Here is a 22,425-nt window from a genome sequence, read left to right on the forward strand (position 1 = left end):
GTCTTGGGTCACCCCAAGTGACACATTCCTATGTCAAATCTTCTGATCTGAAGAAGCTGGCATATGGCACTCCCTGACTCGAAGGTTTATTTCTGAGAAATACACTGCCATGTGTCATGCCCCCACCCTACCTTTTCCAAAATCTCCCTGAAGAAGGACCTGGTTTCGAGTGGCTGCACGTGTCTTCATGTGACACATCCCTGAAACCACTAGACTGTTCTTAAGTAGCTGAGACATGTTACTCCTCAACTTGAAGCTTTATTTCTGCACAACATCAGGAGCAGATTTACCATGAAACAAACCGTGCGGTGGCACGGGACCCCCAATGACAGGGAGGCCCCCAAAATGCAGGACAAATATCTGACAACCTGCCCCTGAGTCCCGGCTGGCAGCGCAGCAGGGCTCAGGCAGATAGGTTGCCTATATGCTGTGGACGGTGGCTCCACACCACTCCCGGAAGCGGCCTGCTGCTGGCATGTCTCTGCGCACCCCTGGCGGGGGGGGGGGGTCACAGCAGCTCCACGCACTGCCCCTGCCCCAGGCAGCACATAGAGACCCGCTGCCCCCCTCCCCGCAAGGGGCGCATAGAGACGTACCAGCAGCAGGGCTATGGCGGCTCCTGCCCGTTCTGCCTCCCTCCCTCCGCGCCACTTAGCTCCAGGAAGCGGCTGGCATGTCCCTGTGGCCCTTGGGTGGGGTGTCTCCATGCACTGCTCCCACTATGAGCACCGACTCCACAGTTCCCATTGGCCGGGAACTGCATCCAATGGGAGCTGCAGGGGCAGCACCACACAGAGACCCCCTGCCCCCACCCCACCTAGGAGCCGCTGCTGGAGGGGTTTGTGTGCCGGTCTCTTTGGGAGCCGCACCTCCCGAGGTAAGTGACACCCCCCTGCTCCCTCCCATCCCCCAACCATCTGCCCCAGCCTAGAGCCTGCACCCCGCACCTAAACTTCCTCCCAGAGCCTGCACCCATCACTCCCTTCCATACCCCAGACCCCTGCCCCAGCCCAGAGCCCACACCCAAACTTCCTCCCAGAGCCTGCACCCCTCCTCCCACACCCCAACCCCCTGCTGCAGCCCAGAGTCCACATCCCGCACCCAAACTTCCTCCCAGAGCCTGCCCCCCGCACCTCTTCCCACCCCCCAACCCGCTGCCCCAATCAAAGTACCTCACTTTATTTTCATTTACTTTCCATTACTTACAATACAGGAGGAGAAGGAAGAAAAAAGAATGAAAAATGGGGTGGGGGAGAGATAAGAGAGAATGTTCTTTTTCTTGGCTGGGTCCCAAGGGGGGGCGAAAATGAAGCTGTGTACAGGGCCCCACTAACTCTAAATCCACCACTGCACAACATACTTCCTCATGTCATGCTCCCTCCTCCCCGCTCTGTTGTGTAAATTTTGCTTGAATAAGGAACCCGGTTTTGACTGGCTGTATGTGACAAAATACATCTCGGGTCAACCCTGTGGTGAAGTGAGGTTTTTCATCCTGTTGTGTTGCATCTGACTCTTACTGTCCTAAACTAATACTGTGAATACCTCAGTTTCCCTGTGTACGACACCAATGCCTAGCTGGTGGGAATTGGGTGTGTGACTTTTGCTGAGGCCTTCAGGGCAGGTGAGGCTGCCCAGCTGCCTGCATGTAGGTGATGGCCGATGCCCTTCGTAACCCGAGAACCAGGAGGGGATGCGACCAGGTAACCCTTTGCCCGGGAAGCAGGACAAAGACCGGAGGAGAAGCAACGGGCGTGTTGGAGGCCAGGCAGCGGAGTCCAGGGCAGTCTGCTGTGGGAAACTGGAGTGGGGAGTCCCGTGCATCTGGCCTGGGATTCCGCCAAGATGGACTTGGCTCAAAGTCACTGATTTCTGTGTTAACAAATTCTGTTCTACGCTGTGTACCTGTCGACTAATAAAGCTTCCGTTTTACAATGCTGGTTGAAAGTCACTGCTGACTGCGGAATTGGAGTGCAAGGCCCTTTGGATTCACTGAAGGAAGCCCCGCATGGGCAGATTCACTGAAGGAAGCACACAGTGAGAACAGGGATGCTGAATGCTCTGAGGTCAGACCCAGGAAGGCCGAAGCTGTGTAAACTTCTTGCTCTGGCAACGGTATGCTCAGAGACAGGAGGCATGTTACCTCAAAGTCCTGGCTGGTTTCATATGGAGCAGTTCCAGAGCATCAGCCCAGTGACTCCATGACAACCCCACGTGACATATCCATGCTGCTGAGGACTGTTTGGAAGGAGCTGGGATATGCCACTTCCTCACCCAAATCTTCTTTCTTCCCAAAAAGTTGTGGCCTATGTCACCATCCTTTCCGCAACACACAAACCATTTAGGGTAAAAAGAAGCGGCAAAGGGGAGTTTCAGAGAGTGAAGCTGCAGCTCCTGTGCATTGAGGCGTTTTCTGTGAGGCTTGTGTGACTGGGCTGTAAGCCCCTGGACAGGTTAATCCCTTCCTCTTAATGGGAGGATAGAGCAGACAAGCAAGTCTTAGTAAATAGATTGGTTGCCAGGTGAACAGAAGTGATAAACATTCAAGTTTCAATGGGAGTTTAGAGAGGGAGTCTGATTCCTGTTTTAGGTATGGCTCTATAGCACATAACGAATATGGATGATGAGAGAACAACTGTTGTGACTGCCTTGAGTGTGCTACTTTTTCTCTTCTGCTGGAAGACAGAAGTGATTTCAGGTGTATGAAGTGCAAGCTGGTGGACAGATTGAAAGAGAAGATATGTGGGCTGGAAGCACAAGATTCAACATTGCGCAGTATATGAGCAAACAAAGACTTCATGGACAACCAGATTTGGAAACTGCTGTCACAGATGCCACAAGGTGAAGGTTCAGTGAAAAAGGAACCAGAGAGTGAAGCAACCAGAGAAATGGGCTGGAGATTTGTGACCAAGAGGGGAAAGAGAGCCAGGAGGCATTCAACCCAGGTAGAGGCATCAAAATGTTATCAGCTGCTCAGTAAGTCAACTCTGGAAGACCCTGTCTCTGGAGGACTAGAACAGACAGCTACAGGGGACATATCTGATGGGCATCCTTGCTGTATGAAGCAAGCAGCTAAGAAGAGGGTTCTCCAGCCGTCTTAAGTCCTGGTCTACACTACAAGTTTAGGTTGAATTTAGCAGCATTAGATCAACTTAACCCTGCACCCATCCAAACGATGAAGCCATTTTTGTTGACTTAAAGGGCTCCTAAAATTGATTTCTGTACTTCTTCCTGACAAGGGGATTAGCGCTGAAATCGACATTGCTGGGTCGAATTTGGGGTAGTGTGGATGCAATTCGATGGTATTGGCCTCCGGAAGTTATCCCAGAGTGCTCCATTGTGACCACTCTGGACAGCACTTTCAACTCAGATGCACTAGCCAGGTACACAGGAAAAGCACTGGGAACTTTTGAATTTCATTTCCTGTTTGCCCAGCGTGGCGAGCTCATCAGCAGAGGTGACCATGAAGTCCCAGAATTGCAAAAGAGCTCCAGCATGGACCGAACGGGAGGTACGGGATCTGATCGCTGTATAGGGAGATGAATCCATGCTATCAGAACTCCATTCCAAAAGACGAAATGCCAATATATTTGAAAAAATCTCCAAGGGCATGATGGACAGAGGCTATAACAGGGACCCGCAGCAGTGCCACATGAAAATTAAGGAGCTCAGGCAATCCTTCCAAAAAACCAAAGAGGCAAACGGCCGCTCAGGGTCAGAGCCCCAGGCATGCAGCTTCTATGATGAGCTGCATGCAATTCTAGGGGGTGCCCCTACCACTACCCCACCCCTGACCATGGACACCTGTAAGGGGGGAGTCTCACGCAACAGGGATGAGGATTTTGGGGATGAGGAAGATGATGATGATGAGGGGGATAGCGCACAACAGGCAAGTGGAGAAACCGTTCTCCCCGACAGCCAGGAACTGTTCATCACCCTGGAGCCAATACCCTCCCAACCCTCCCAAGGCAGGCTCCTGGACCATGAAGCCAGAGAAGGCACCTCTGGTGAGTGTACCTTTGTAAATATAACGCATGGTTTAAAAGCAAGTGTGTTTAATGATTAATTTGCCCTGAAGACTTGGGATGCATTCGCGGCCAGAACAGCTACTGGAAAAGTCTGTTAACGTGTCTGGGGAAGGAGCAGAAATCCTCCAGGGACATTATTAAGGGGACATTCAGAGGTGGCTGTTCCTGCTGGGCTGTTTGCCTGTGGCTGAAAAGAAATCATCCCCGCTTTTAGCCACGTCGTGCAGGGGCCCGTTCACACTGAGCTGTTCGCGTTTGGCTGGCAGGGATCTTCCCTGATACTAGTCATGCGGTGGAAGGTGGGGTCAAACTATCATCCCAGAGAATTGGGGAGGGGAGGGGTTAGTTGGGTTTGTGCTGCACGTTAACCCGAAAACCGCAGCCCCTCCTTTTAAATGGCCAACCCAATGGGTGCTTGGTATGGGAAAGGAGGGTGCTGCTGTTTGAAACCATTCCCACGTTATGAAGGTTGAAGAAGCCGAAAGCCTGTGGCTTACCATGACTGCCTGCAAGCTGAATTCTGTTGCCTGGCCCTGCGTGTGTGATCTCTCGCACCAGACCAGCAGGCCCTCAATATAAGAGGCAAAATACAACCTTGTACCGAAAGCACATGTGCTATGTAATGTTAACAGCTTGGTTCACCGTGAAAGAGTCTACCCATTGTTCTCTAAAATGTGTCTTTTTAAATACTACTCTCCCTTTTTTTCCTCCCACAGCTACAAATGTTTCAATGCTCCCCCTATCATCTCCATCCCAGAGGCTAGCGCAGATAAGAAGGTGAAAAAAAAGCACTCGCGATGAAATGTTCTCTGAGGTCATGCAGTCCTCCCACACTGAAAGAGCTCAGCAGAATGCGTGGAGGCAAACAATGGCAGAGTCCAGGAAAGCTGAAAATGAATGCGAGGACAGGAGGGACGAGCAAGATGAGAGGTTGCAGGAGCAAGAGGAGAGGTGGTGGCAGTGTGATGAAAGGAGGCAGGATGCAATGCTGAGGATACTGGGGGATCAAACTGATATGCTCCGGCATCTGGTTGAGCTGCAGGAAAGGCAGCAGGAGCACAGACCGCCACTGCAGCCCCTGTGTAACCACCCACCCTCCTCACCAAGTTCCATAGCCTCCTCAGCCAGACACCCAAGAACCCGGGGGGGGGGCCCTCTCTGGGCACCCAACCACTCCACCCCAGAGGACTGCCCAAGCAACAGAAGGCTGGCATTCAATAAGTTTTGAAGTGCAGTGTGGCCTTGTCTTTCCCTCCTCTCCTCATCCACCACCCCACCTGGTGCTTCCCTCCCCTCCCACCTCTCCCGGGCTACCTTGGCAGTTATTCTCCTATTTGTGTGATGAATTAATAAAGAATGCATGATTTTGAAACAACAATGACTTTATTGCCTCTGCAAGCGGTGATCAAAGGGGGGAGGGCAGTTGGCTTACAGGGAAGTAGAGTGAACCAAAGGGGCGGGTTTTCATCAAGGAGAAACAAACAGAACTGTCACACCATAGCCTGGACAGTCATGAAACTGGTTTTCAAAACTTTTCTGATGCGCAGCGCACCCTGCTGTGCTCTTCTAATCACCCTGGTGTCTGGCTGCGCATAATCAGTGGCCAGGCGATTTGCCTCAACCTCCCACCCCGCCATAAACGTCTCCCCCTTACTCTCACAGAGATTGTGGAGCACACAGCAAGCAGCAATAACAATGGGAATATTGGTTTCGCTGAGGTCTAACCGAGTCAGTAAACTGCACCAGCATGCTTTTAAACATCCAAATGCACATTCTACCACCATTCTGCACTTGCTCAGCATATAGCTGAACAGCATTAAGGGGTAGGCTGGGTCCCCAAGGATAATTATCGGCATTTCAACATCCCCAATAGTCATTTTCTGGTCTGGGAAGTAAGTCCCTTCCTGCAGCTGTCCAAACAGACCAGAGTTCCTGAAGATGCGAGCGTCATGTACCTTTCCCGGCCATCCCACGTTGATGTCAGTGAAATGTCCCTTGTGATCCACCAGTGCTTGCGGCACCATTGAAAAGTACCTCTTGTGGTTTAGGTACTGGCTGCCAAGGTGGTCCTTGATAGGGATATGCGTTCTGTCTATCACTCCACAGTTAGGGAATCCCATTGCAGCAAAGCCATCCACTATGACCTACACATTTCCCAGAGTCACTACCCTTGATAGCAGCAGCTCAGTGATTGCGTTGGCTACTTGGATCACAGCAGCCCCCACAGTAGATTTGCCCACTCCAAATTGATTACCAACTGACCGGTAGTTGTCTGGCGTTGCAAGCTTCCACAGGGCTATTGCCACTTGCTTCTCAACTGTGACGGCTGCTCTCATCTTGGTAGTCTTGCGCTTCAGGGCAGGGCAAAGCAAGTCACAAAGTTCCATGAAAGTACCCTTACGCATGCAAAAGTTTTGCAGCCACTGGGAATCATCCCAGACCCGCAACACTATGTGGTCCCACCAGCCTGTGCTTGTTTCCCAGGCCCAGAATCGGCGTTCCACGGCATGAGCCTGCCCATTGCCACCAGTATTTCCAAATTGCTGGGGCCCGTATTTTGAGAGAAGTCTGTGTCCATGTCCTCATCATTCTCATCACCGTGCTGTCATCACCTCCTCGCCTGGCTTTTGCAGGTTCTGGTTCTGCACATACTGCAGGATCATGCGCGAGGTGTTTACAATGCTCATAACTGCCACGGTAATCTGAGCGGGTTCCATGCTTGCCGTGATATGGCGTCTGCAGGAGAGCAGAGTTGCAGCAGAAGCAGTGGGTGACAATGGATGCCACGAGAATAGATATTTATAGAGAATGACGAGAGGACCCACAAGGTGGATTCAGGAGAGCAGGAGAGCAGAGTTGCAGTGGAAGTGGTGGAGGATGACGGTTAGCACCGTGCACATTTCCCGAGGAAGAACACACATACCTGGGAGCCCAAGACACAACATGGTGAAATTCACTATTGAGACAATAGCAGCAGAGCAGAGTTGCAGCAGAAGCAGTGGATGACAACGATTAGCAATCCTACTGCACCGTCTACTGAAAGCAGTATGGCATCTGCATTGAAAAAAGGTGTGAAATGATTGTCTGCCATTGCTTTCACGGAGAGAGGGGCAACTGACAACATGTACCCAAAACCAACCGCAACAATGTTCTTGCCCCATCAGACATTGGGAGCTTGACCCAGAATTCCAATGGGCGACGGAGACTGCAGGAACAGTGGGATAGCTATCCACAGTGCACCGCTCTGTAAGTCAATGCTAGCCATGGTAGTGAGGACGCACTACACTGACTTAATGTACTTAGTGTGGACATACGCAATCGACTGTATAAAACTGATTTCTAAAAATCGACTTCTATAATATCGCCCTAATTTCATTCAAACTTAAGAGACCAAGCAATCCTCATCAGCAACTGCATATTAAGAAGAGAAGACAGAGAATTTAGCAAAGGACACAAGGACAATAGGACAGCATGCTGTCTCCCTCTAGCAAAAATACAAGATGTCACTGTGACGGATTCCCCCGGGGTGCCACTTGGAACTGGGTTACCACTGAGCCTGCCTCACCCACCAGCCTGGGCTCCCTATACACTGTACTGCTGAGGCAAGCCAGCTCAGCCCTCCCTCAGGCTTCAGACTGTACTTTACCAGCACACATACAGGTAGGGACACACCCCACTGCAGCTTTACATGCAGATGCTGAGATCAGCTCTGCTTGGGAAGGCTCAGCTAAGGAATTGCCCAGTACTCAAGTGCACATCCCCCTCTAGAGGGTAAACCCAAAATTATACCATCTTGCGCTGCACAGAGAACTGTACAGTACAAGCTCATAAAATTTGCCCCCTCCCTCAATGTGGAGAAAGATATGCAACAGCTTTCTGCCCCAAGTTCTAATTTCCACACACTGGTTATAGACAAAACAAAATCAAGTTTATTAACTACAAAAAGATACATTTAAAGTGACTATAAGTGATAGCAAACAGATCAAAGCAGATTACCTTAGTAAATAAACAAAACTGCAAACTGATCTTAACACACTAGATAAGTAGGATATGAATTAGCAAATTCTCATCCTGAGTGATAATCAGGCTAATAAATAGGCAGATTCTTAAGGCACAAGTTGCCTTGGCTTTCCCAAGTTTTAATACACAGGCTAAAAATCCTTCTAGCCTGGGACCATCACTTCCCACAATTCAGTCCTTGCCCCTCAGGTGTTTCCAGGTATGTTGTTGTAGGGAGAGTGAGGTCCCATCATGGTGTGGTTGTCCCCCTTTTATATCTTCTTCCCACTTGCTGGAAAGCTCTTTTGCTGTGACCTGGGTCAAACAGTTCCCATTGTGTAGTGCTTCTCTGAGAGGTTTCTATTGCACACAGTTCCTGGGGTAATCCTTGTGCCTGTGTGCCTTTCCTCAGTAAGCCATTAACATTGTTTGGCCTTTTTACTGTTGTACCTGAAAGGCTGCTTGTGGGTGTTTTCAACCTCACAACATGTTTCAGTAACACATACACAGCCAAACTTCATAACTCCACATACCATGATAGCACATAGAATCCAACGAAATATTACCGTCAAGCACAGTGGTTCTCAAACTTTTGTACTGGTGACCCCTATCACACAGCAAGCCTATGAGCGCAACCCCCCTTATAAAGTAAAAACACATTTCTTTATATTTAACACTATTATAAATGCTGGAGGCGAAGTGGGATTTGAGGGTAGAGGTGGCAGCTCGCAACCTCCCACATAATAACCTTGTGACCCCAGTTTGAGAACCCCTGGTCTAGTGGATCAAGACTTTTAGAATGATACCTCACAAGGCATACTTTGTAAAAAACATCCTAATTACATGACAGTGGTGAATATTGGGGTGCCAGGGTGTCACAGTCAGTCACCATAAGATTGGATAGGATTACGAAGTTGTCTGGCAACTCTTCACCTGTGATGATACATACTGGAACTGATGACTTGACATCACATGAAACTACACCAATTACAGAAGACTTCAGGGATCTTGGAAGGGAGCTGATGAAGAGGAAAGTTCTAGTGGTATGCTTAGAGATCCTGCTGGACCAATGATCATGGTGAGACTGTCAGCTTTGGATCTGTGAAACATTGGTCCATGGTTCCAGAGAGAGGAGGCACCGTATAAATGGGGAAGCCTGCATCACAAAGATGGGGGCTAATCTTCTTGGTTGGAGACTAGCTGGAGCAGCCAGGAGGGCATTAAACAAAAAATGCAAGGGCAGCGGGGGTTGCTAAGAAGACAAATGCAGTACAAACACAATCTCAGTATGTCACAAACTATCTGAACCAAAGTGCCACAGAATGTGAAGAGAAGAGATTTTTCAGTGCTAGGAGTGTGGATAATTAGTAAAAGGAATTGGAAATTCTCATTGATGAGAAGAAGTTTGATATAATTGGCATTACTGAAATCTGATGGGATGACTTGTATGATTGGAAAGAGAGAGTGGGTAAAAGATGTGGGAGGTGGCACTCTACATTAAAGACACCTTTGCCTGCTTTACAATTATTGATAACTCAGAAGCAGAGGACCTTGAATGCACAGGAATCAGTGTGCTACCTAAGAAAGCCACGGTGTGGGTACTAGTGGGTATATCAGAGGCCACCCAATCAAACCACAGCAAAGGATGAGTTAGCACCTGCATGTAACGTGTGGAAAGAAAAAATGTGTTGTTGTAGGGGACATCAGTTTGAGAGACATATGCTGGATAGCTCATACCGTTAGAAGTAAAAATGTCATTAGAGTTTTAAAAAATTATAGATGATAATTTTCTAATACAAAAGGCCTTGCACTCAATGCATGGTAACTATTTTGGACTTCATTATGACAAATAAAGATGAACCAATCACTGGACTGGATTTTGGAAGTTGTCTAGGGACCACTGATGATGACCTGATCACCCTCAATATGGGCAAACAGAGGACAGTGCCAATCAATTATATATGTACCTGGTGCCATAGGCACTGACTCTATGGGTGCTCCAGGGCTGGAGCACCCACAGAAGAAAAAAGGGTGCTCAGCACCCACCAACCACAGCTGTTCGGCATCAGTGGCACAGTTTGGTGGCTCAGGGAGGGGCTTGGGAGAGGGTGGAGAGAGGCAAGCAGTGGGCAGGTGGGGGCCTCAGGGAGGGGGTGGAGCAGTGGCGGGAAGAGGCAGAGTAAGGGCGGGGCCTCAAGGGAGGGGGAGTGGTCTTGGGGTGGAGCAGGGGTGGAGCACCCCCGGGGAAAATTAAAAGTTCACGCCTATGCTTGGTGCTCCACAAGGGCTAATTTCCTAAAACTGAGGAAATTAAGAACAACACCACTTGGAATTAAAAATTTAGACATAAAAATTTGAATGAAAACTGGGACTTCTTTAAGGAGAGTTTATTATATGGCCAAAAAGCCTTGATTCCACAGTCAACCAACAGAACAACTTTGAATAAAAGACCATCCTGGTTCAGTGGTGAAATGAAGGCAGTAATTAGAAATAAAATGTAATAAATAACATATGGAAAAAGATGAAATGGATATAAATCAATATGAATGAGAAGTTAGGAAGTGTCAAAAATTGATAAGGGAACCTAAAACCATGAGGGAAAAATCCATGGCTTGCAGACCAAAGGACAATAAGGAGTTTTTAAAGTATATTAATGAAGAAAAGAAATCCTAACAATGGTATAGGCCAGTGGTTCTCAAACTTTCTTTTCCGTTGACCACTTGAAAATTGCTGAGGGTCACGGTGGACCACTTAATGATCTTTCCAAATGTTTGTACCGTTAGCTAACTATTGTAAAGCACTTTGGATAAAAGCACTATATAAAAAAAACTGATAATAATTTACTTTATTTGTTCTACAAATAAAAGCACACAGCTCATGTTTTAATATCAGTAGTCTTACCTTTCGAATGCGATGGATGTCCCCTCTCTCCCCCACCGTGGCAGGCCCCGAGCTGGAGCTGGGAAGGAGTGGGGTCTTTCCCTCTCTCCCCCACCAGAGCAGCCCCCGAGCTGGGACTGGGAAGGAGGGGCGGTCTCTTCCCTGCCACAGCAGCCACAGAACTGAGGCCGAGAAAGAGGGCCATCTCTGCCCGGCAGACACAGCCCTGGAGCTGGGGAAAGTCACCTCTTTCTCTGGCCACCGCAGCCCTGCATGTCCCAAATTCCCCCCACCCCCTCTTCTCACCCCACTGCCCCCTCCCACCTACTCCCTATTCCTTCCAAGGCCACCACCTCACCTTACATGTGCGTCTTCTCCAGGGTCCAGGGACCTAATTAGTGGGTGGCCCTTCATTGTCTTCTGTGCGGTCGCTCAGGCACACACCTTAGAGGGAACTATCCGCGAACCACCTGAATGGAGCTCGTGGACCACTGGTGGTCCATGGACCACAGTTTGAAAACCTCTGGTATAGGCTCATTACTAGACAGATGACAAAATTGTTAATAGTGGTGCAGAAGAGGCTTCAACAAATATTTCAATAAATATTTCTGTTCCGTATTTATAAAGAAGAGAATGACATCCTCATATCATATGAGGATGATGAAGAACCTCCAGTCCATTAGTAACTAAAGAGGATGTTAAGCAATGTCTAGGGATAAACATTTTTAAACCAGCAGGCCTGGATTATTTGCAAAGAGCTAGATAAGAAGATCTTTGGCCCACCAAAGTTACTTTTTAATAATCCTAGAATTCATGGGACATCCAGAAGACTGGAAGAGTGCTAATGTGCCAATATTAACAAAGGGCACGTGGGAATACCCAGGTAATTATAGGCTGGTTAACCTGACCTCAGTCCTGGGCAAAATAATAGAAAAACTGGTATAGGATTCAACTAATAAAGAATTAAAGGATGGGAATATAATTAATGCCAATCAACATGGTTTTATGGAAAATAGGTCTTGTCAAACAAATCTGCTTTCATTCTTTGGGGAGATTACAAGTTTGGTTGACAAAGATAATGTTGCAGATGTAATAGACTGTTGTCAGACATTTGACTTAGTACTGCAAAACATTCTGATGAAAAATTAGCATTATACAACATGATTAGAGGACACATTGAATGGATTAAATAACTGCCTAGGTGGCAGGTCTCAAAAATAGCTGTCAATGGAGAATCATCATCAGGTGAGGATATTTCCACTGGGATCAGTATTAGACCCAACATTATTCAACATTTTCATCAATGATCTGGAAGTAAATATAAAATAGCTGCTGATAAAATTTGTGATGACACAAAGAGTGGCAAATCCGTAAATAATGGTGAGGACAAAGCAGTCATATAGACGGATCTGGTTGGCTTGGTAAACTGGGCCCACTCAGACAAAATGTGGTTTAATATATCAAAATGCAAAGTTATACATCCAGGAACGAGGAATATAGGCCATACCTACAGAATGGGAGACTGGATCATGGAAAGCAGTGTGAGCACCCTTTGTTGGCCACCCACTAGGATTGCTGTGAGGGAATTCAAGCCTCTGAGCTCTGGTTCCCCAGGATCTTTCAAGTCTCTGGAATCTGAACAGAGCCCAGCCACTGCCCTAATCTCACAGTCCCTAGACATGCCTATTGCTCTGTCTTCTATCTGGCACCTTCCTCCAAGTGTTGGAACCCACTGTCCAACCGCCTAGCCCTCTGGGCACAGTGCTGACCCTTTAGACTGCTCTGTACTTAATCACACCCTCTCCCAGACCTCCACCCAAAGGTGTGAAGCTTCTGGTTTGCAATTTAACTCTCTCAGGGACACACAGATGTTGTAAAGCAATCAACACTCACACACCCATTGCCCTGTCTAACATCTCTATGCTCTTTTATATTTAATCATGTAAGGCACAAGAGAGTACAGATCATACAAAACAATAAAAACATCTTAAATACAATGTCCCTCATTACCTTACCTGTCCCTTTGGAGTTCTTGGGAGTTCATCAGTGTTCCATCAGGCAGGTAGGCAGGGAGGGTCCTCCATCCCCTTGTCTACCCTACCCCTGCAGGAGCCTCCCTCATCTTAATCTGGCGCAAAACATGTCTCTCCCTGTGAATCCCTTATAGACTCCTGCTGGGATCCCTTGCTTCTTTTGTTCTGCTTCTGGTCACTTCCCATTACTCTCAAACCTTCAGACAAAAGGAGGAAGTGTCTTCTCCCAGCTAAACCAAACTCATTGCCCTAAGGTGTTTTATTTTGAATAGACCATTGTTGAGTGCTGATCACTCACCATTGTCTCTGGTCTGGCAGAGACATGACACAGTCCTGCTAACTCACGGGGGATCCACATCCATCTAAACATTCCATGACAAGGTAACTTCATAAAACAATTTCATAAAATCATCCACAGGTCAGAACTGGTACAGACAGAACCCCGAAAATTGTCTCAAAAAGTAGTTGCCAATGGAGGATCATCCTCAAAGCGGGGTGTTTCTAGTGGAGTTCCACAGGGATCAGGACGAGGCCCATCACTATTCAACATTTTCATCAATGACCTGGAAGTAAACATAAAATAGCTGCTGATAAAATTTGTAGATGACACAAAAGTTAGTAGAGTGGTAAATAACAATGAAGACAGAGCATGTCTACAGAGAAAGCTGCAGGAAAGTGTAGATCCATTACTTAATGGGGAAGGAGAGCAATTAACGTGTAACAGAGAAGGCTGAAGTGCTTAATGCCTTTTTTGCTTTTAGTCTTCACTAAAAAGGTTAATTGTGACCAGATGTTTAACACAATGAATATTAACAGAGGGGAAGGATCTCAGGCCAAAACAGGGAAGAACATGTTAAAGAATACTTAAATAAGATATATGTATTTAAATTGGCAAGGTCCGATGAAATTCATCATAAAGTATTTAAGGAACTAGCAAAAGGAATCTCTGAACCATTAGCAATTGTCTTTGAGAACCCATGGAGGACAGGTGAGGTCCCAGAGGGTAAATATAGTACCTATCTTCTAAATGGAGGTGTGGGGGTGTGGAGGAAGACCCAGGGAATTACAGACCAGTCAGCCTAACTTTGATACCTGGAAAGATATTGAAACAAATGATTAAACAATAAATTTGTTCAAACCTAGAGGATAATAAGCTGTCATTTGTCAGGAACAAAGCATGCCAAACCAACATAATTTCCTTCTTTGACACGATAACTGGCCTAGTGGAAGCTGTAGACATGATATATCTGGAATTTAGTAAGGTTTTAACACAATCCCACATGCCTTTTTCATAAGCAAACTAGGGAAATGTGTTCTAGATGAAATTACTATAAGGTGACAGGTTTCAGAGTAGCAGCCGTCTTAGTCTGTATTCGCAAAAAGAAAAGGAGTACTTGTGGCACCTTAGAGACTAACCAATTTATTTGAGCATAAGCTTTCGTGAGCTACAGCTCACTTCATCGGATGCATTCAGTGGAAAATACAGTGAGGAGATTTATATACACACAGAACATGAAAAAATGGGTATTTATCATGCACACTGCAAGGAGAATGATCACCTAAGATCAACTATTACCAACAGGAGAGTGGGGGGTGGGGGAGGGAAGAAGACCTTTTGTAGTGATAATCAAGGTGGGACTACAGGCCCAACAAAGAAAATAACAGAACGCCACTAGTCATCACCTTCAGCCCCCAACTAAAACTTCTCCAACGCATCATCAAGGATCTACAACCTATCCTGAAGGACGACCCATCGCTCTCACAAATCTTGGGAGACAGGCCAGTCCTTGCCTACAGACAGCCCCCCAACCTGAAGCAAATACTCACCAGCAACCACACAACCACACAACATAACCACTAACCCAGGAACCTATCCTTGCAACAAAGCCCGTTGCCAACTGTGTCCACATATCTATTCAGGGGACACCATCATAGGGCCTAATCACATCAGCCACACTATCAGAGGCTCGTTCACCTGCACATCTACCAATGTGATATATGCCATCATGTGCCAGCAATGCCCCTCTGCCATGTACATTGAGCAAACTGGACAGTCTCTACGTAAAAGAATAAATGGACATAAATCAGATGTCAAGAATTTTAACATTCATAAACTAGTCGGAGAACACTTCAATCTCTCTGGTCACTCGATTTCTGACCTAAAAGTGGCTATTCTTCAACAAAAAAACTTCAATAACAGACTCCAACGAGAGACTGCTGAATTGGAATTAATTTGCAAATTGGATACAATTAACTTAGGCTTGAATAGAGACTGGGAGTGGTTGAGTCATTACACAAAGTAAAACTATTTCTCCTTGTTTATTCCCCCTCCACCCCCACTGTTCCTCAGACGTTCTTGTTAACTGCTAGAAATGGCCCACCTTGATTATCACTACAAAAGGTCTTCTTCCCCCCTCCACTCTCCTGCTGGTAATAGCTCATCTTAAGTGATCACTCTCCTTACAGTGTGCATGATAAACACCCATTTTTTCATGTTCTGTGTGTATATAAATCTCCTCACTGTATTTTCCACTGAATGCATCCGATGAAGTGAGCTGTAGCTCACGAAAGCTTATGCTCAAATAAATTGGTTAGTCGCTAAGGTGCCACAAGTACTCCTTTTCTTTTTACTATAGGGTGGGTGCACAAGTGGTTGAAAAAACATTCTCCAAGAGTAGTTATCAACGGTTCACTGTCAAACTTGGAGGACATATCAACTGGGATTCAGTAGGTGTCTGTCGGGGATCTAGTACTCGGGTGATGGTGTGAAGAATATGCTCATAAATTTTGCAAGTGACGTTAAACTGGGAAGCGATGCAAGTACTTTGAAGAACAGGATTAGAATTCAAAATTAACTTGATAAATTGGAGAACTGGTTTTAAATCAACAAGATAAAATTCAGTAAAGATAAGTGCAATGTACTACATATAAGGAAGGAACAATCAAATGTACACTTTTTTTTTTGATAAGCTAAAGAAAATCTGATGATCTCTTCTTGACCCACACAGCTCTGCCAAATGCCCCTCAATCCTGCACTGCAGCAGCACCCCTTATTCCAGTCCTGGGCTCCCCAAACAGCTCTGCCAGTGCCCCTCAATCCTGCCTGCAACCCCCCTGCTATTTCAGTGCTGGGCTCCCCACACAGCTCTACCAATGGCCTCAGTCCTGCTCTGCAGCCCCCCTGCTATTCCAGCCCTGGGTTCCCCACACAGATACACCTTCATCTGGAGATCCTGTACAGTCACAATTTTAATCCTCTTCTTCTCTGGCTAGAAATCAGGGCGGCATGTGGAAGCAGCTGTGGTGTGTTCAGATGAACTTCTTCACAGCATTAGAAAACATAGAGTAAAAACCTACCGGGAAAGGAAGTTGGTGAGCCAGGCCTGAAAGTGTAGTGGGGGGTGGGAGGGGAACATTCCAGGCATGCCTGGATGAGAGTAAATTCCAATCGCTGTATCGCTCTTGCTCACTCTCTCAGCCGCATCATGTCATTCATGTGACTACCTCTGTACTTTTCCCAGTTGTTGAAGAAGAGCTCTCTGTGCCGAAAGTTTGTATCTTCCACCACAGAAGTTGGTCTAGTACAGTGGTTTTCAAACTTTTTTTCTGGCGACCCAGTTGAAGAAAATTGTTAATACCCATGACACAATGGAGCTGGGGATGAGGGGTTTAGGGTGTGGGAGGCGGCTCTGGGCTGGGGCACGGGGTTGAGGTCTAGGAGGTGGTCAAGGCTCTGGGCTGGTGGTGCAGGCTCTGGGGTTGGGCTGGGGATGAGGGGCTTGGGGTGCAGGAAGGAGCTCTGGATTTGGGGGGGGGCTCAGGGCTGGGGCAGGGGATTGGACCACAGGCTTACCTCGGGTGGCTCCCAGTCAGTGGCGCAGCAGGAGTGCTAAGGCAGGCTTCCTGCCTGTCCTGGCACCGTGGACACCGCTGTGCCCTGGAAGCGGTTCCAGCTCCTCTCGCCCGCAAGAACCAATCCCTCCCCCCCCAGCTCCCATTGGCTGGTTTCTGGCCAATGGGAGTGCAGAGCCGGTGCTCGGGGTGGGGGCAGCATGCGGAGCCCTGTGGGCCACCCACCTAGGAGCTGGACCTGCTGCTGGCTACTTTCGGGGTGCAGCACAGTATCAGAACAGGTAGGAACTAGCCTGCCTTAGCTGGGCAGCACCGCTGACGGGACTTTTAATAGCCTGGTCGGTGGCACTGGCCAAAGCTGCCGCAACCCAGTCCCTTCCATTCCGTGACCCAGTACTGGGTCGTGACCCGCAGTTTGAAAATCACTGATCAAGTAAAAGACATTCTCTCCCACTTTGTCTCTGTACTTTTCAGCCTGCTCCATCTCCCCCTCTCTCTTATCTTCCTCCTTCTCTGTCTCCTAGTCTCCCTCCTTCATCTCTCTCTGTCCCCTCCACTGTTCTCTTTCTTGAGTTCCCCTATTCTCTTCTGTCTCTTTCTCTATCCTTCCTCCTGTCTCCCTCCTTCATCTCTTTCTCTCCCTTTTTCTTCTTTAAAGTGAATTTGTTCCTGCCAAAAGGTGACAGATCAGCAGCCCCCAGACACTGAATCCCCTCTTAGCTACTAGATTGGTACAGAATGGGCAGCAGCAAAGCAATCTCTCCCTTGCCCCCACCAGCATGCTTCAATTAGGGTTGCCAACTTTCTCTAATTGCACAAAACTGAACACCCCTCCCCCACCCCTTCTCCAAGGCCCTGCCCCCTGCTTGCTCCATCCCGTCTCCCTCCATCGCTCACTCTCCCCACCCTCACTCACTTTCACCAGGCTGGGGCTGGGGGGTTGGGGTGCAGGAGGGGAGTGAGGGCTCCGGCTGGGGGTGCGGGCTCTGGGGTGAGGCCGCGGATGAGGGGTTTGGGGTGCAGGAGAGGACTCCAGGCTGGGGCAGAAGGTTCGGGGTCCCGGCAGCGCTTACCATGGCTCCCAGGAAGCAGCTGCCAGGTCCCTGCAGCTCCTAGCCACATGGGCAGCCAGGGAGCTCCATGTACAGCCTCGTGCCTGCAGGAGTCACCCCCGCAGCTCCAATTGATTGCGTGTTCCCAGCCAATGAGAGTTGCGGAGTCAGCACTTGGGGCCAGGTCAGCGCGCAGAGCCTCCCTGGCCACTCTGGCGCCTATGGGCTGCAAGGACCTGGCGGCTGCTTCCGGGAGCCGCATGGAGCTAGGGCAGGCCTTAGCCCTGGGTCCCCGCTGTGCCGCTGACTGAACATTTAACGGACCAATCGGCAGTGCCAACCAGAGACTCCAGGGTCCCTTTTCAACCTGGCGTTCTGGTTGTAACATCGGACACCTGGAAATCCTAGCTTCAATCCTGCCCTGGAGCAGTTAACGGGGAGCTCAGTCTCCATAGCTCATTCAGTCCTTTGCCTCTTAGTCTTTGTAGCTCAGACAAGTGATTCAGTAGTGCTAACTGGAAGGAGAGTGATGATGAAACCCAACTGTTATTTTATGATGTGGGTGTGTCTGTCCCTCTGGAGACCAGACTGAGACTCACCAACTCATTTCGCACAGACCTTGCCAATAAGCACCAGATGGGCATGACTCATATTTATAGATTAATAGATTCATAGATATTTAGGTCAGAAGGGACCATTATGTTCATCTAGTCTGACTTCCTGCACAACGCAGGCCACAGAATTTCACCCACCACCCCTGCAAAAAACCTCTCACCTATGTCTGAGCTATTGAAGTCCTCAAATCGTGGTTTAAAGACTTCAAGGAGCAGAGAATCCTCCAGCAAGTGACCTGTGCCCCATGCTACAGAGGAAGGCGAATAACCTCCGGGGCCTCTTCCAATCTGCCCTGAAGGAAAATTCCTTCCCGACCCCAAATATGGTGATCAGCTGAACCCTGAGCATATGGGCAAGATTCACTAGCCAGATACTACAGAAAATTCTTTCCTGGGTAACTCAGATCACACCCCATCTAATATCCCATCACAGGCCATTGGGCCTATTTATCATGAATATTTAATTACCAAAACCATGTTATCCCATCATACCATCTCCTCCATAAACTTATCAAGTTTAATCTTAAAGCCAGATAGATCTTTTGCGCCCACTGCTTCCCATGGAAGGCTATTCCAAAACTTCACTCCTCTGATGGCTAGAAACCTTCGTCTAATTTCAAGTCTAAACTTCCTGATGGCCAGTTTATATCCATTTGTTTTTGTGTCCACATTGGTACTGAGCTTAAATAATTCCTCTCCCTCTCCAGTATTTATCCCTCTGATATACTTATAGAGAGCAATCATATCTCCCTTCAGCCTTCTTTTAGTTAGGCTAAACAAGCCAAGCTCCTTGAGTCTCCTTTCATAAGACAAGTTTTCCATTCCTCGGATCATCCTAGTAGCCCTTCTCTGTACCTGTTCCAGGTTGAATTCATCCTTCTTAAACACGGGAGACCAGAACTGAACACAGTATTCCAGGTGAGGTCTCACCAGTGCCTTGTATAACGGTACTAAAACCTCCTTATCCCTACTGGAAATACCTCTTCTGATGCATCCCAAGACCACATTAGCTTTTTTCACGGCCATATCACAATGGCGGCTCATAGTCATCCTATGATCAACCAATACTCCAAGGTCCTTCTCCTCCTCCGTTACTTCTAATTGATGCGTCCCCAGCTTATAACTAAAATTCTTGTTATTAATCCCCAAATGCATGACCTTACACTTCTCACTATTAAATTTCATCCTATTACTATTACTCCAGTTTACAAGGTCATCCAGATCCTCCTGTAAGATATCCCTGTCCTTTTCTAAATTGGCAATACCTCCCAGCTTTGTATCATCCGCAAACTTTATTAGCACACTCCCACTTTTTGTGCCAAGGTCAGTAATAAAAAGATTAAATAAGATTGGTCCCAAAACCGATCCTTGAGGAACTCCACTGGTAACCTCCCTCCAGCCTGACAGTTCACCTTTCAGTAGGACCCATTGTAGTCTCCCCTTTAACCAATTCCTTATCCACCCTATCAATTTTCCTATTGATCCCCATCTTACCCAATTTAACTAATAATTCCCCATGTGGCACGGTATAAAACACCTTACTGAAATCTAGGTAAATTAGATCCACTGCGTTTCCTTTGTCTAAAAAATCTGTTACTTTCTCAAAGAAGGAGATCAGGTTGGTTTGGCACGATCTACCTTTTGTAAAACCATGTTGTATTTTGTCCCATTTACCATTGACTTCAATGTCCTTAACTACCTTCTCCTTCAAAATTTTTTCCAAGATCTTGCATACTACAGATGTCAAACTAACAGGACTATACTTACCTGGATCACTTTTTTTCCCTTTCTTAAAAATAGGAACTATGTTAGCAATTCTCCAATCATACGGTCCCACTTCTTTCTTTGTTTTCTTCGTATTTATATGGCTATAGAACCTTTTACTATTGGTTTTAATTCCCTTGGCAAGGTCCAACTCTCCTTGACTTTTAGCCTGTCTCACTTTATCCCTACATGTTCTGACCTCAATAAGGTAGCTTTCCTTGCTGATCCCTCCCTTCTTCCACTCCCTGTATGCTTTCTGCTTTTTCTTAATCACCTCTCTGAGATGCTTGCTCATCCAGCTTGGTCTACAACTCCTGCCTATGAATTTTTTCCCCTTTCTTGGGATGCAGGCTTCCGATAGCTTCTGCAGCTTTGATTTAAAATAATCCCAGGCCTCTTCTACCTTTAGATCCATAAATTCTTCAGTCCAATCCACTTCCCTAACTAATTTCCTTAATTTTTGAAAGTCAGCCCTTTTGAAATCAAAAACCCTAGTCGCAGATTTATTTTTGTTAATCCTTCCATTCAGTTTGAACTGAATTTGCTCATGCTCACTTGAACCAAGATTATCCCCTACAACCATTTCTTCTATGAGGTCCTCACTACTCACCAAAACCAAATCTAAAATGGCATCCCCTCTAGTCGGTTCAGTAACTACTTGATGAAGGAATCCATCAGCTATCGCATCTAGGAAAATCTGAGCCCTATTATTATTACTAGCACATGTCCTCCAGTCTATATCTGGGAAGTTAAAGTCTCCCATGATCACACAGTTTCCATTAGTATTTACTTTATTAACAACATTAAAAACAACATCTATCCATATCCAAATTAGATCCTGGGGGTCTATAGCACACCCCAAGCACTATCCCAGGGGAGGCTCTAATAGTTTTCTTCCCCAATGTAATTTTTGCCCAGACGGACTCTGTCTTATCCATTCCATCGCTTCTTATTTCTTTACAGTCTACCTCATCATTGATATACAATGCTACTCCACCACCTTTGCCTTTATTTCGGTCTTTCCTAAACAGCACATACCCTTCAATACCTATAGTCCAGTCATGACTACTATTCCACCACGTTTCTGTTATCCCTATAATATCTGGTTTCACTTCCTGCTCCAGTAGCTCTAGTTCCTCCATTTTGTTACCTAGGCTCCTCGCATTGGTGTACAAAATTCTTAATTTGTGCTGTTTGGCCTCACTCACATTCTGTACCCTATTAGGCACGGTCATTCTACAGCCAGTATAACCTATTAGACTGGTATCTACACTGCCCTTCCTCCTTATATACATTCTCCTACCCATGGCTGTATCCTCTCTTACTTCGTTTTCTTCCCTCTCAATGCTAAAATCTGGCGTGGAGATGACCTGGACATCTCCCAACCATCTCCCCCAAATTCCTAGTTTAAAGCTCTCTTAATCAGTTGTGCCAGCCTCCATCCTAGAAGTCTATTTCCTTCCCTACTCAGATGAAGTCCATCCCGAGAGAACTGTCCTCTGTCCATGAATGCCTCCCAGTGGCCATACATCCCAAAGCCCTCCTTATAGCACCATTGCCTGCGCCATCTATTGAGCATCATAATCTTGTCACACCTTTGTTGCTCTTCTCTAGGAACAGGCAGAATCCCACTGAAGATCACCTGAGCCTCGATTTCCTTAAGTGTCTTCCTCAGCCTAGCATAGTCTCCCTTAATACTTTCCAGCGAGAATCTAGCTGTATCATTTGTTCCCACATGAAGGATAATTAGGGGATTCTTTCCCGCTCCCTTTAGGATCCTTTTCAACCTCAGGTCTACATCCCGTATCTTAGCACCTGGAAGACAGCACACCCTTTTATTCTCTGGATCAGCTCTGGTTACAGGCCTGTCTATTCTTCTCAGTAAAGAGTCCCCAATCACATAGACCTGCCTTTTCCTGGTGACGGTGCTACTCTCCAGTCTATCCCCTGTTCCCTTTGGCTGCAAGTTCTTTCCATTCCTATTCTCCCTTGTAATCATCTTAAACCCATCCTGTATCCTCCTGGGGCTCATATTTGGTGTAGTCTCCATTAACTCTTCCCCTTTTCCTATAGGACTAGCCGCTCTTCTCTTCTTCCTTGCCCTTCCATCTTCAGTGATTACCTGCTGAGCCCCTTCTTCATTTTCCAACTCTGCAAACCTATTCTTGAGCTCCATTTCTCCTTCACTAGCCCGTCTTTTCCTCTG

The 22,425-nt window shown here is 47.1% G+C and overlaps 2 long non-coding RNA genes across 5 annotated transcripts in view; one reads left to right on the forward strand and one right to left on the reverse strand.

The window, feature by feature from the left end:
• The window catches only part of LOC125623443 (uncharacterized), a 46,051-nt gene extending 40,691 nt beyond the window's left edge, over nucleotides 1–5,360 (forward strand). Inside the window, exon 4 of the long non-coding RNA XR_012665283.1 lies at nucleotides 4,742–5,360. This is a non-coding gene — a long non-coding RNA (uncharacterized LOC125623443). The remainder of the gene's footprint in view (nucleotides 1–4,741) is intronic.
• LOC125623447 (uncharacterized) overlaps nucleotides 1–22,425 on the reverse strand; it is a 49,143-nt gene that overhangs the window by 26,042 nt on the left and 676 nt on the right. For 3 of the 4 annotated variants that reach the window (XR_012665281.1, XR_012665279.1, XR_012665280.1), the window contains exons 2-3: nucleotides 12,920–13,500; nucleotides 11,263–11,444 (exon numbers count right to left, since the gene is read on the reverse strand). This is a non-coding gene — a long non-coding RNA (uncharacterized LOC125623447). Of the gene's footprint in view, nucleotides 1–5,389; nucleotides 6,949–11,262; nucleotides 11,445–12,919; nucleotides 13,501–22,425 lie in introns of those variants that run through there. The other variant, XR_007353005.2, reaches the window with a different exon arrangement.

Source organism: Caretta caretta, chromosome 1 (assembly GCF_965140235.1).
Source record: "Caretta caretta isolate rCarCar2 chromosome 1, rCarCar1.hap1, whole genome shotgun sequence".
NCBI classification, from domain to species: Eukaryota; Metazoa; Chordata; order Testudines; family Cheloniidae; genus Caretta; species Caretta caretta.